General features: G+C 35.7%; 1 protein-coding gene across 15 annotated transcripts in view; it reads left to right on the top strand.

Moving 5' to 3' along the window:
• ST7 (suppression of tumorigenicity 7) overlaps positions 1 to 15,978 on the top strand; it is a 257,080-nt gene that overhangs the window by 60,764 nt on the left and 180,338 nt on the right.

The raw sequence follows: 15,978 nt of genomic DNA, 5'->3' as shown, positions 1-15,978 counted from the left end.
TTGAAAACTGCTGGTTGCTTTTGGTCTCCATAGCTACCAGATTACTGCACAGAAGAATACCGTTTAGAAGACTAAATATCATCATATAGGTTTTTGGCATTTTTTTTTTTTTACTTTACTGAGTATTAAGTTTAGCTTCCTGCTTGTCACTAGAAGACTATAGATAGATTTGTACTGTAATGGGTTGTAAACCGTTGAGAATGGAAATTCCTTAAATCTATACTCAGAGTTGGGACAAGTGTATTTTCTTTGTGTTTTGAGGCATAGCTTTTTAAGCCTTTAATTTCTATCTTTTGGAGGCTATTTTATAGGCTAAGACTATCTATATTTAGAATATTCAGAAAAATAGTCACAGTAGAAGCTCTAATTAGTTCAGAAGGGATCTTCCAAACCACCTAGGATAGTCTTACTAAAATTTTATAATAAATACTTGTCTACCCTATGTATAGTTCTGTACTAGATCCTAGAAAGGTCATTTTTTTTTTTTTTCCTGACATATTCTGGTTTCCTGGTTGCAGTACCTTACTTGGTTGCTTTTATTTTTTAAATTGAGGTGTGGCTTACATGTGGTAAAATGCATAAGTCAAAATGTGTAGCTCAGTAAATTTTTACCTATTTGTTTACACCTGTGGAACCCGTATTAGTTTGAGGTAAAAAACATTCCTATTACTCCAGAAAGTTCCCTTATGATGACTCTTCCCAGTCAATATTACTTGTCCTCCTCATCAAAAAGTATCACTATTCTGAACTCTGTTATCATAATCATTCGAAAATGGCTCTTTAAAATTTTCTTCCCTTGTTCTTTGCCTGTTAGAGAAGGAAATGTCAATAGAAATGTCCATGTCTTCATTTTCAAGTACTGGACTGATTACACTGCCTTTATGTTTCAGACTTTTGAGTTTCAGGGATTTGAGGTAACCTGGGTATCACGTTATAACACGTTTTGTCTCACTGAAATAATATTGCTTAATTTGAATATCAAAAAAATATCCCTCAGCCCCCCTCCCACTTCACCTGGAAGAGTGGACCTTGTTTATCAAAGTCACACCCCAAATTTGGCAACAAATGTAATAACTGCTGTCTGACCTTGTTTTAGTGAATATCTTCTGATATCACTTTAGTGAATACCTCCAACAGTGCTGGTCTCATTTTTTATGACTTAACTGTATCTGAATCTTCCTTAGCTGTGTACATTGGCCACAATCTATTTTCAGCCCACTTTGAAATGAAAGTGTTCATGTGTAGATTAATCATTAGTACAAAGCAGGAAGTATAGCTTCTATAACTCTGTTACCATCTTGATGTATTTCACTGAGCTTTTCCTTTACTGAAATTTCCCATGTCTAAAAATGGGAGTAGTATGTCTGTTCTTTATCTGTTTCAAGGAAATGCAATTTTAGTTTGTGGTCAGAATAATTTAGGTTTAAGAAGAAAGTACTAAAAATAAAGTTTTGTTGAGGGGAAGGGTCATTAAAATGCATATTTTGGGTACTTGATTTAATGCTAGTTCATATTTGAAAATCAATAAGTTGAATCCTACAAAAAATAAAAAATGTTCATTTCCTATTAAAATTTTATAAATGGAGAAAAATTTCATCTTTTCTTTTTGGTGAAATAAGGAAGATTGGTTTTTCACTGCTGCCATTTGGTTACATCCTTCCTCATAAAGCTAGTTATTCTCCAAAGAATAAATGCTTCAAGTACATGGACATTTATTCAGTTAACATTTATCCAGCTCAGTCCTCTTCCTGTCCCCTCTCCCATGTTTAACTTTTTCAGGCCTCAAGGGTACCATTTAAGATGTACTGTGGTGGGAATTGTGCCCTGATTTAACACATTAATGTGTCTTCCAAAGCACCTGCCTTATTAGTCCAGTGAAGAGAGCAACATCTTACCTTCTGAGAAACAATGTGCCCTTGGGGCAAATAGTGTCATTTAATCCCTCCTCCCAACATTTTGTTACAGTCGTAATATATTAAAAAGAACACCTCATCTACCTGTGAAAAGGAGAGGGAATTCACCCAAGTCCCAAGAGAGCAGTAGTCTTTTACACTCTGGTATGACTGGACCATGAGTCTTCCCTGCCATTCTCTGCATGCCCACATCACCTTGGGTAGGTAGCTAGATGCTGAGGATTTGGGATATTTGTGATGCCCCATATGATGTTCTTCGATGGGTACCGAAAGTACAGCTGTTGCTTTTTATTTTCATTACTGATGAATGCATTAATTTGGAACTGACAGCTTCTCAGATTTAATAGTGAGTATGGTACCATGTTTCAAAGAACAATGTAATTATCTCAAATTTTGAGCCATTGTGTGGAAGATAGTTAAATGAATATACTCGACGAATATTAGGTCATCAAGAAACTATATAATTAAATAGGCACCTCTTTGATAGAGAAATAAGTGAGTCACACTCCCTTTTTATGTGCATTTCAGGACCATTCCTGACAACCAATCATATGTGAGATCAAACTTGGGTCTATTGTTTCAGTGTAATTTCTGTGAATCTGTTGAGATGTTAATAGCAAGTATGGTCATTCAAAAATGGCTATTCACAACTGGACCCTTGTGCAATATAAGCCGTGGTTCTTGTTAAATGATTGTATGAGACTGATGTTTTTACTGTTATTATGTTTGACATTTTAGTACTATATTTTTTCCCTTTTATTGGTTTTTGTCATATGAAACTAGGTGATTTAGAAACACAGCCATTTTCCTTTCCTACATCTTTAATCTGGCTGTTAGTATTTAGCTGTATTGAATTTTAGATGCTTTCATCTTACTTAAAGCAAAATACAAGTACTTAAATATATACACAGAAACTAATTCTGAACCCTAACTCTGCACTTAGAACATTGAATAAGAAATATTGTTACATGACTTTAGATAAATAAAACACCACACACTGCTAAAAGTCACAAATATGGAAAAATAATTATATTCCACAGAGATTTACATTGGGGCATGGTCATACAGAAGCCTGGGAAACTAAAGCTTATATAACATTTTTGAGTTGTCTTACTATATTTTTTCTTTCCTTCTGACCCTGTAAGTTCTGATGTGAAATTTGCTTTTGACTTTCTTGCCTGTTAATAGTTGACATAGTATTTTTTAATATCAAGGGAATATTTTGAAACTAAATAAAGATGACTTTTTTTCTTCTAGATATTTATACACTAATTCTGCTAGTACCGAAGTGGGATAAAAATACTCAGTGATTACTTTAAAATTGTCAGATTACTTATTTTCACTTGAGTATTTATTTCCCTAATTGTTAGTCTGGTTTGTTCAGCAGAAATTACACATGAGTTTTCAGTGATTCTTGTTTTCATTGTCACAATGGACCAGATTCATATCCTGTATAAACTGTGGGGAGTCTATGGGGAAAAATTACCATATATGGAAACTTTCCTCATAGAATCCCCATGGAGTTACACAGGATGTGAATAGAATTGTTGTGGATTGTGAGTTGGAAGAGTCACTGATTATGTGTATTTTTAACATTAATCGTAGTTACCACATTCAATTGTATTAAAATACTATTAAACTTTCAATGTAAGACCACGTGGAACACAAGAATATGAATTGCATGGTCATTTTAAATTGCTTTTCAAAGTGTGTTTAATCCCACCATTTTTTTCCCCTAGTAAGTGTAAAACACTCATTAACATGCTTATTAGTGTGTTTTTAATTAGGAAATACCAGTTTTGAATTATTTAAAAGTCCTGAAATGTGGTCTCATTTGCTGGGCTAGAATAGTAAATTATAATATTTTCTCTGTAGAGATTTTGCTTGTATTAATAATAGATTCAAATAATTGTGAAATCAAAGACAATATAGTTTAATACATGTTGTAGAAATAGCAGCAGCCTTGTGCCGGATGCAGTGACTAAGTGCAGGGACTCTGGTGCTCTATGCCTGGATGCAAGTCATGGCTCTGCCATGTTCTACCATGGTACATCTAAGCTCTTCTGGCTCAAAGAGTGGCTTATCCAATGAACTCTTGATGTTAGGGGAATCTGCCTTTTTGGGCTAGGACATGTGCACCAGAGTAATGACTTACCAGGGTCATTGTGGATATTAGACTCCAGAAGTGGGAAAAACTGGCAGAAGAAAGGGAAAGTCACGTCCAAAGACTGGGTGGAAGTTCCATCATGGGGATCATTGAAGGGACCCAGTAGGAGATCTGAAGGGAGGAGACTGCATGAAACTGGATGAAATAGGTAAGGGCTGGCAAATGCCCAGAGTATTTCTCTCCAGCAGTCACCCCTGTGATAGGCATCACTAATTGGTTGTAGCACTTTTGTAGGATTGCTGTAAGCCACTAAGGGTTGAAATGTTTTCCTCTTAAAACCCTTATCTGTGGAAGTGTTTTATATGCTGGTATGAATAATGGTTATATAAATAAATATTTAAATAAACATGAAAACAATTATTAAATTAAGAAAAAAAATAGGAATCTTAAGTGTTCTGGTAATCTCCATTTTGATATAAAACAAATTTACCATTCTGTGTCACATTATGATTCTCAGTAATGTCAAAATAATTCAGACACTACTCTCTTTTGAATAAAATTTACACCGATTGAAGGTGTAATTGTAAAATGTATCAATTTGAAGATACAACCCCAGAGTGTAGCAGTGTACAAAACATATACTAAGCACTCATTCTTTAAAAGTTACCTTAAACTGGGGCTTAATTTAATACTGAAAATATGATGTGTGGGCTTTATAGGGATTGATTACTGAGTTTAAAATTTTCCAGCTAAGGATTTTATTACATAATTGGCACATATTAGAAATATGTCATGAACAACTCTTACCTGTCACTCTTCAGTGCAGGAGTAGGTGACAATGTGGACTTTATTACTAAGCCCAAATTTGTTAGAGGTAAACTACCATTTACTGATACTTTGCTATATACCGGTAACTTAACTGTATCTCATCTAAGTTCACTTATCATTTTTTAATGTTATTAGGTAAAAACAATAAGGTATAACCATCAGTTCATTTAAGCATGAAAATTGAGAAGTATTTATTTGTCCGTCCTGATGCCATTTTAGAAATTAGAAAAATTATTTTATATTTCTTTGTGAGAATTACAGAGTAAGATTCAAGCTTGTTGGCCTGTTTTGGGGAATGGTGAGTCTGATTGGAATGCATGCAGATTAAGAAACCACAGTGACTCCATTAGAGTATTATTTACCACTTCTTCACCAGTGGCTATTAGAACACATAGGCTTAGCAGGAAGCTTTAATAGTGTTTGGCTTGGTTATTATACACATGAGTAGTCCAAGCATGGGCTTGACTCAGAAGTCTAGAATTTCTTATCTGAAACTTTCCTAGATTTGTTTTAGTATAATGGTGTTTCAGTTATCTATTGCTATATAACAAACTACTCCAAAATATAGTGGCTTAAAATAAGCACTTATTATTATATTTCACAGTTCTATAAATTGACTGGTTAGAGCCTCTGGTTGTTCTCATGTAGAGTTTCTTATGTGGTTGCAGTCATCTAAAGGCTCATCTGAGTTTGAGGTCCAGGATAGCTCGCCCACATGGATGTCAGTTGAGGTAGGCTGTTGACTTGGGGATTAGCTTGGGTTGTAGGAAGGAATGCATATATTTAGCCTCTCCATGGAGGTCACGTTTATCACATCATGGCCTAGGTTCTCAGAGGAAGCGACCCATGACAGAGCATCCAAGAAAACTAGGAAGAAGCTGCAAGATTTCTTGTGACCTAATCTTGGAAGCCTTGGAAGTCACTTCTACCACATTATATTGGCCAAGCAAGTCGCTAAGATGAGCCCAGACTCAAAGGGAAGAGATATAGACTCTTCTTGGTGAGGGAGTGGCAAGAGTGAAACTGTAGAAGAGCAAGTAGAACAGAAAATATTGTAGTGGCTGTCTTTGGAAAATAGTTTGTCGCAGTTAATTTCCAAACTCTACGCCATGAAGTTGGTGCTTTGGGGATTTGTAAATCAGTGGTCTGCAAACCACTCTTTTCTATAAAAAGCCAGATGTGAATCCTTTAAATTTATGGACCATTCAGTCTCTTTTGCAACTATACAGCTCTGCTATTGTAGCACAGAAGTGGCCATAAACAAATGAGTATGGATGTGTTCCAATAAAACTTTATTTGTGGACATGGAAATGAATTTTATGTAATTTTCACATGTTAATATTCTTCTTTTTTCCAACTCTTAAAAACTGTAAAAAAACATTCTTAGATCAAGGGCCATTCAAAACTAGGTGGTAGGCAGGGTTTAGCCCATGGGCCTTATTAGTTTGCTGACCTCTTCTCTTAACATTTAATTTGAATTTCATTTTTAGTTGTCAAAAAACTAAAAGAACAATTACATTCACATATTAAAAATAACTAATTTTGTTATATTAAATACTACGATCGATGAACATAGTTTCTCATTGGTTGACTTTATTATTAAATTTTAGAAATTTGAATTTATAAATGTATACCCATTTTGCACATTAGGCACTAGCATATTTTGTTTGAAAAAGGTTGTGTTAAAATGAGTGAAAGAAATAAAACAAAATTGTAGGACATTTGAAGGCTTAATTTCTAGTTTCTTCTCAGAATCACATTAGGTAAGACAGAATATGGAAAACTTCTGTTTGATTCAGTTTCACAAATATTTATTGAATACAGAGGAGTAGCGTGTGGTAAGAGATAAAAGAGAAAAAAGCTTTCAAGAAACTTAAAGTTCAGCTGGGTATGGGGAGTAAGGCAATGAGAGGAGATGGGAAAGGGTAATAACATTAAAACTATATTTTTCTCTTTCAGTTAAGGCAGTGTGGATAAGATTATTTTTGTTACTAGTACCCTATGATGTTGCAGGTTCGATCCCTGGCCTTGCTCAGTGGGTCAAGGATCAGGCGTTGCCGTGAGCTGTGGTGTAGGTCGCAGACTTGGCTCAGCTCGGATCCCGCGTTGCTGTGGCTCTGGAGTAGGCCGGTGGCTACAGCTCCGATTAGACCCCTAGTCTGGGAACCTCCATATGCTGCGGGAGCAGCCCAAGAAATGGCAAAAAGACAAAAAACAAACAAACAAAAAGTACAGTTTAGTGAATTTTGACAAATGTATACCTATGTGTAACCATATTATCATTACAATCAAGATATAGAACATACCTATCACCCCCCAAAAATTCTCTTGTGCCAGTTTGCAGTGAATCTCCATGTTTCTGTAATTTCCTATAAATGAGATCATACAGTGTATACTACTTTTGTGTATAACTTCTTTTATTCAGCGTAATGTTTTCAGCCACATTGCTGTGGCTATCAGTAATTAATTTCTTTTTATTACTGAGTAGTAGAAATACTATATTTGGCTCAACCATTTGCGTGTGGATACTGAGTTGTTTCCTGTTTTTGGTTCTTATGAACAAAGCTAATATAATTACTCATGTATGATTAACCTAGAAATGCGATTGTTGAGAAGTGCCAAGCTATTTTTCAAAATGGTTATACTTTTTTGCATTTTTCATCAGCACTATATGGGAGTTCAAAAGCTTCATGTCCTTGTCAACACTTGATATTGTCAGTCTTCTTAACTTTAACTAATTTAGTGGGTGTGTAGTGGTATATTATGATTTCAACTTGCATTTCCCTCATTAGTAAAGATGTTGAACATCTTTTCATTTGCTTATTGACTACTGGTATATCCTCATTGATGAAGTGTCTATTCAAATATTTTGTCTGTTTTAAAAAGCGAGTAGTTTATCTTATAATTCTTTGAGAATTCTGTATATTTTGATACAATCTTTTATTAGATATGTCTTGATAACATTTTCTTATGGTTTGTAGCTTTTTGTTTTCTTAATGATTTAAGTTTTTAATTTTGATAACATCTAGATTTTCAGTTTCTTGTGTCCAATAAATTTTTTTGCCTACCCTAAATTCATATGGTTTTTTTCCTTGTATTTTCTCCCAAATCTTGTATGCTTTGCTTCATTTGAAATGGATCACAGTAAATTTTTTTGTGTGTGGTAATGATGGACATTGTTTTGACCAAAACTCAATTGTTTCAGCACCATTTCTTGAAAATACAATCCTTTCCCCACTGAATTGACACCTTTATAAAAAAGCAATTGACCCTGTATTTCTGGTCTCTCTATTTTATTCTAGAGATCTGTGTATTTATCCTTAGGCCGTATCATAGTTTGGATTGGTATACCTTTATGATCCTTTTGGAAATCAGGTAGTGTAAGCCCTCCAGGTCTGTTCTTTTTCAAAATTGTTTTGGCTAGATAGAAAATTTTAAATTTGCTTTTCAATTTCTACAAAAAGGCATTCTGGTATTTTGATTGAGTGTGTTTAATCTATAAAGCAGTTTGGGGAGAGAGTTGATGGTTTAACAGTTTTGAGTCTTCTGATTCATGATCATAGTATATCTTTCTTTTCAGTTAAATCTTCTTTAATTTCTCCTAGCAATGGTAAGATGAGTTATGAAATTAAAGGAGGAGTTCCCGTTGTGGTGCAGTGGTTAACGAATCTGACTAGGAACCATGAGGTTGCCGGTTCAATCCCTGGCCTTGCTCAGTGGGTTAAGGATCCAGTGTTGCCATGAGCTGTGGTGTAGGTTGCAGACATGGCTCGGATCCTGCGTTGCTGTGGCTTTGGCGTGGGCCGGTGGCTATAGCTCCCATTAGACCCCTAGCCTGGGAACCTCCATATGCCGCAGGAGCGGCCCTAGAAAAAGCAAAAAGCAAAAAAAAAAAAAAAAAAAGGAAAAAATAAATTAAAGAAATAATTAGCATTTTTTTCACTAATAATATAATACTTTATCTAGAGTAGAGTAATATCTCACCCACCAAATATATGTTTCTAGGGAAAGTATAGTAAAAAGCAAAAGTTGGTAGTATTAGTAAAATCTCATTAATTTGAATTTGAAAGACTTTCTTGAACTTGTGAGAAGTCTTAAAGAGCCTGAAAAATGAGATTTTACTAAACAAATGTTGCCATGTAGAAGTCTTTTAGGGCTTAAGTTTTAACGAGTAGATAAGAAGGGTTTGTATGTTTATGTAAAATACTATTTTTATGGCCCTTAAAACATTTGCTATCTCAATAAGAGTGTTTCTTCTTGTTTATCTTAGGAAATCACTTTATTATTTTTTAGAAGTAACTTTACTCCAGTTTTTGGCTAAATATTCACATTTCTTTAATTAGAAGGATCTGAACTTGTGAATTCTAATTTATTTTTTATTTTTTTGTCTTTTTAGGGCCTCACCCATGACATAGGGAGGTTCCCAGCCTAGAGGTTGAATTGGGTCTGTAGATGCTGGTCTACACCATAGCCACAGCAACACCAGATCCGAGCCGCATCTGCGACGCACACCACAGCTCACAGCAATGCTGGATCCTTAACCCGCTGAGCAAGGCCAGGGATTGAACCTGTGTCCCCAGTGGATGCTAATCAGATTTGTTTCTGCTGAGCCATGATGGGAACTCCCCCTGAACTTATGAATTCTTGTATTTAGAGACAGGATCCCTCTTCTTATGAAATTGGTCCTATAGACCCATTGGGTTACCAGCTTTTTAAAGAATCTATTAAATCTGTAGATCCTTGGAGTTCCTTGGTTGCCTGGTGGTTAAGGACTCGACATGGTAACTGCTGGGGCTCATGTCCCTGTTGTGGCTTGGGTTTGATCCCTGACCCAGGAACTTCCACATTGCCATGGGTGCAGCCATCCCCTGCAACCTCCCCCCCCCAAAAAAAAATAAAAACAAAAAACCCCACTATGGATCTTATGATTTCAAGAGATTTGAAGCTAACCTCTCTCTAAAAATAAATTCAAGATGGCATTTATCACTTTTAAAAATTAAATTGAATTTGAATTGACTTCATTTTTTAAAGAATGTTTTCTAATTATTTGATATTAGTTGTGATAATTTCCAAAACTTGAAATTTCATGAAGTCACATCTGATAGAGCTTGAACTGACCTGATATATCATGTGTATGTGTTATAAATAAGAATCTATAAATATTTATCTAATACCTAAAGTAACTAACATTAAATCCCCCCTTCTTTTGTTTTAGGTGGGTTATAAAACAACAGTCCTGTAATAACTCCCAGTTAACTAATGTACTCTTGTGAAAACTGTGGGAATGAATATACTTAATGGATTATGAATTCAACTGTACTGACTTCCTTATTTTTTTTCTGAGTTGGTTCCAGGTAGCCCCACTTTGTTAGTTATTGTTGGTGTAAGTATATGGCACAGTGCTTCAGAACCTGGGCTTTGAGACAGACAGACAGACAGACAAGGGGGCCTGCTTTAACTATGTTGCTATGGGCATCTTATCTCAACCTTAGTTAGTTCATTTGTAAAATGGATGTAATAAAATGGGTAACCTCATGGGATTGTTATCATGCTTAAATGAAATAGGTAGGTAGGGGGACAAGCCTTTAATGGCACATGATAAGCAATTAATAGTGTAATTATTTTTAAGGTTTTCCATACCAGAAATACTACATAGTACATGTATATTGTTTATGAGATTGAGTAAAACTGAGTATAGGAATGGCAGCATCAAACATAGACAAATGGAAAAGAATAAGAAAAAAATAATTTTAAATGGAAAAGTTATTATTTGGTCCCTGCCATCTGGCAGCCTACATTCTCAGGGGACAAGATGAATGAAATAATAATTCATGCATGTGTACTTTATTTTTTAAAATGATTTTTATTTTTTCCGTTATGGCTGCTTTACAGTGTTCCTTTAATTTTCTACTGTACAGCAAAGTGACCCAGTCACACATACATGTATACATCCTTTTTCTCACACTATCCTTCATCATGCTCCACCATAAGTGACTAGATGTAGTTCCCAGTGCTATACAGCAGGATCTCATTGCTAATCTATTCCAAAGGCAATAGTTTAGGTCTGTTAACTTTATTTATTTTAATATTGATTTGTAGAAGTGTTTTCACACATGTACATTTATCTCTGATCAGTCTTCTGGCTTCTTTATATCCATAGTCTCCTTGCTTCCAATATTGTTCTCATGAGTTTCTGTAATAGTCCCCTTAACTTGTCTTCATAGCTCCCCTTCTGCCAGACCTAGGTTCATTTCATCATTTTGGTGAATTTTTTTTGCCTTTAAAAAAAATTGAGATATAACTAATCTACCATAAAATGCACAGATATTAAGTATTCTGTTTTATGAATTTTAACAATTTTATATATACCTATAAGCACGGCTCAGGTAAGACTTAGAATCACTTCAGAAAGTTTTTCTGTGTCCTTTCCAAACAATTTTCCTCTTCACTAGGCAGTCATTTTCCAATTTTTATAATTCAAGATTAGTTTTGCCTTGGACTAAATATTTGTGAAATTACACAGGTTATATTCTTTTATGTTAGCTAGCTTGCTGGTCATGTTTTCCAGTGTCCAATATCTGTTCAAAACACTCTCAATGACTCTTCATTGCTTTTCTTTTTTCTTTCTTTTTTTTTTTGTCTTTTTAGGGCCACACCCATGGCATAAGGCTAGGGGTCGAATCAGAGCTATAGCTGCCAGCCTAGGCCACAACCACAGCAATACCAGATCCAAACCATGTCTGCGACCTATACCACAGCTCACAGCAATGCTGGGTCCTTAACCCACTGAGCAAGGCCAAGGATCGAACCTGTGTCCTCATGGATACTAGTCAGATTCATTTCCTTTGAGCTACAACAGGAACTCCTCTTCATTGCTTTTTAAAATAAATATAAACTTTTTGCCTGGGTATTCAAAGCTAGCCACTTTATGAGTCCCACCTTCCTCTTCTTACTTAACTCCCACTATTGCTCTGTATGTATTGTTTTTTCCTCAGTGCCTTTTCTTATGCAAGACCTTCTATTTGGATCTTACCTCTATTTCCAGCTATTCTAATCTTAAACATTCTCTCTCTCTTTGAAGTTTATCTCATGTACCAGTTACTCCATTTTCCTGGTTCTCCTAATGTGATGGTTCTCAACTACTTTAAACAAAAACCTTCATCTCATGATCATCATCATAGACACAAAAATATCAGAGATGTTTTTGTGAAAGGCGGAATAGGCAGCAGCATTACTCCTCTTCCCAGTATTTATGGATATTATGAAAGACTTTTACTCTAGTGTTACAACTGCCCCCCTTCCCTTCAAGCTTTCACTAAGTAGATACAGTCTGTGCTTTCATTTGATTTCATACAGAAGATTGAAAAGTTGGGTTTTTTAGATTATAAAATACTCAAAACTGAGTCGTTGCTGCACACCTGACTGCCATCCGTTTGTTTTCAATATTAAATTGACCTTTTCCAGGCTCTCTTGTTGAGGAAGTCGAAGTCTCCATAACACCAGCTGTGTGTGGTGTCAGAATGAAACAATAATTCAGGGATACAGAATATGCCTCGCCTTTGTTTCCTGAAATTGTGCATTGATTTCTTTTGTCACTAGAATATTTCAAATGAATGAAAGCAATATTTTCTATTTTTAATTTTTTGGGGGGAGGGGTAGACTTCTTTAAAAAGCAAATAATTTGAAAATTCAAATTTTATTCAGTACATCTAATTTGTTTAAAGTGAAACACATGTATATAGGAGAAATTTTAACTGTCTTCAGTGTTATGGTGGTCTTTCTCTTCGCAGCAACTTGATTAAAGTTTTTTTTTTAAAGCTTTTTCATTGTTTAAAGGAAGTATCTCCAACCTAGCTACTGTTGCCAGCATGAGGGTGGTTTTTTAACGAATATTTTCAGGATTTTCTCTGAATCTTTTGGCCATGCTCACAGCATGTGGAAGTTCCCAAGCCAGGGATGGAAATCAAGCCACAGCAGTGACAATGCTGAATCCTTAACCTCTAGGCCAGCAGAGAACTCCCTCTATCTGACATTTTAAAGTAGATAAAACTGATTACGTTTACAGAGTTAATTTTCCCTTTCCTTTGACATTGACTATACTCTAATTTTTAGCTCCAAAAAAATTAAGGATAGTCTAGTTTTTTTTTTTTTTTAAATCCTGAGTAAATTCTTTGTAGGCTAGACAGTCCTCAAATAATTTGTTAGTTCAGGATCAAACATGAATCAAGAGATGGTTTCTGCTAACTAATATGAACAACTAGATGATTGGGAATTCTCCAGAAGCATACAGAGAAATATATAGCTTAATGCACATATTAAAAATCATCCTGGAGATTTCTTAGGATATGGACATTAAAAGCCCGAGATACTGATTTTTCTTTTTCTGACCTGGACTGCGTTTACGGTGGTCTCAGGCTGACAAATAAAATAGTTCCTTGCTGTTTAATGTCTCTGGGAATTGTTTATTATGGTTTGGGAAGCTCATTCCATGCATTAAGACTTGACTTTCCCATGTTTTATTAGAACTCCTTTCTCCTGAAGTACTAAACTTTGTGCTTTGCCTTTCATGCAGCTGAGCCACATCCCTATTAGTGACTAGTCCTCTGTGATAATCAGATCACGTTATCAGTGATTGGGTGCCAGGCCAAATGATGCAGCATATTTTATTTTATCACTTTGGTTGTGTAGGGCCCCCCAAATTATGTCTGAAATAAGAGACAGCATGACATGTATCGTGAATCGAAGAACCTGGATAGGAAATTCCTCGGTATTTTACTCATTAAGCCAACGGGCTTTTAATTTTTTTGCTTTTGAAAATTGGTAGCAGTTATAAGGCTAAGTATCAGCTGTGCTAGGTTTTATACTCTAAGTTTCCTTCTTGGTCACTGTGAAAATGAGACATGATCTTTTGAGCTGTCTTTTTGGAGAACCGTGTGGAACAGAAAAAAGAAGTGAGGGCAGGAGTGTTTAGGTAGCAATTATGCCTTTTGCTGGGGCAACCATATATCTTATTCATTCACTTCTGGATTTGGCCTCCCATTTTGTATTTTGAAAAAGTAATTGCATAATAATAAAATGCCCTACATTTTGTGGAAACACCACAATTTTTGGAATATCCCAATCCATTCTTCAGTTTAAAATTTTCCTTGAAGGGGTGGGAGTAGGTGTGATATCAGTGTCAGACTTTTTTTTTTTCCATGCCATTTTTCAGAACTTAAGCCTAAAATTCATTATATACTTTCAAAATTCAGGAGTTCATAATAACCAGATTTAAAAGCTGTTGGTTGGACTCAGGATTCGGGCTCTAGGAATGCTTTTAATACAGGTGGAGAGAACAGTTCTGCCGTGAACAGCTGCCATGGAAGCCACACGGGCAGATGGAGCATTTGCCTGTGCCATGTTTTATGATGCAGCCTTCCCTTTAAACATTGGTATTCTATGCTGATGATTAGAAGACTTTGGCATTTGGGAGCAAGGTCTTATGGCCTTGTATTTTGTATGAAAATGCACAGCATTGCATTTTTATATTATACCCTTAATATACAGTGCTACCATAAAAGCTTCCTGAGGAGAGCCAATTTCATTCAGGCTGACGAGAACAAGTTTTTATGATGTCATTTAAACTGAGCAAGGCTTTCAAATGTAATGCATTAGAATAAGGTAGAAAACAGACAATCCTATGGTAAGACAGATCCAAAAGATTGATGTGCCTCTGACCATGACCTCTTGCATTGATTGGACCTGAGTTACCAATAGACAGTTTCTTTCAGTCAAGGTAATTGAAGTGCTTTGATCTTTTCAAATCTCCTGTTAGAGATGAAGAGAATGTTATATTCAGTTTCCATGAAACTGTTAAAATTATCTATTACATGTTCAGCACACTGTGTTGCACTTAAATTTTTTTGAAATTGTTCTCTTGTTCCCAAGGGCTTTTACCACTAGCCTGTGTTTTTGAAATGTATAAGGGGGAGGGATCAAATGAGACTTCTTTTTTTTTTTTTTTTTTTTTTTTGTCTTTTGTTGTTGTTATTGCTGTTGTTGTTGTTGTTGCTATTTCTTGGGCCGCTCCCACGGCATATGGAGGTTCCCAGGCTAGGGGTTGATCGGAGCTGTAGCCACCGGCCTACGCCAGAGCCACAGCAACGCAGGATCCGAGCCGCGACTGCAACCTACACCACAGCTCACGGCAACGCCAGATCGTTAACCCACTGAGCAAGGGCAGGGACCGAACCCGCAACCTCATGGTTCCTAGTCGGATTCGTTAACCACTGCGCCACGACGGGAACTCCATTTTTTTTTTTTTTTGTCTTTTGTTGTTGTTATTGCTGTTGTTGTTGGAATGAGACTTCTTTTAATTAAATAGTAAAAAGCATAATCTTGAATTTCATGAAATTATTTCTAGATATAGTTAAATTCAATATCTGACATTATAGTTTAGCTCATCACTTACCAACATTTAAGATGTTTAGCCAATGGTAAATGGATGCTTTGAGAAATAATTTACAGTAGCAGGCTTTGGGGGAATTTTAGTGTCTGTCCGTATAGAAAGAAGACTGCATTGAAACAGTTGTTTCAGATATTTGTGCTTGGCATGTAGAGATGTTGAAGGGAGTTCCTTTTAATAAAAACTCTGATTGCTTTATGTTCTTTAAGGGGGTGATGGGGGAAGGAGAAGAGTAGACTTTCTATCACTACAGCCTTAAGTGAAAAATATCTGATAGATGCTAGGTGCTAGAAAGATAATCTAATGTGACAACTTTTTAAAGGGATAATTATAGGTGGATCGAATATGATAACTGTTCTGTAATTTACTTGGAGTCCTCTTCATTGCTAATGATCATTTCTAAGCTAATTGGAAAGGAATCCTAGTTTGCAAAGGGGGACAACAGCAATTGGCCCGAGTTGGGCAGTTCCTACTCTAGGAAAGGCTTGTTCACTTTGGTTCCTGTGTTCACCAGTGCTGGCCAGTTTCAGTCCTCCTTATAAATAAGATTTCCCCCCAGTGAGTATTGATTGAAACCAAGTGACATTTTTATTACTCAAGGCAAGGGTGAGAGCTCTTTTTAAAACACAAAACCATTTAAATCTTTTTAGTGTATATCTAAAATAATATACTGTTTCCTTGGCACA

The sequence above is a fragment of the Sus scrofa genome, chromosome 18 (assembly GCF_000003025.6).
Source record: "Sus scrofa isolate TJ Tabasco breed Duroc chromosome 18, Sscrofa11.1, whole genome shotgun sequence".
In the NCBI taxonomy this organism is placed as follows: domain Eukaryota; kingdom Metazoa; phylum Chordata; class Mammalia; order Artiodactyla; family Suidae; genus Sus; species Sus scrofa.
This window is presented reverse-complemented; position numbering and strand designations above follow the sequence as displayed.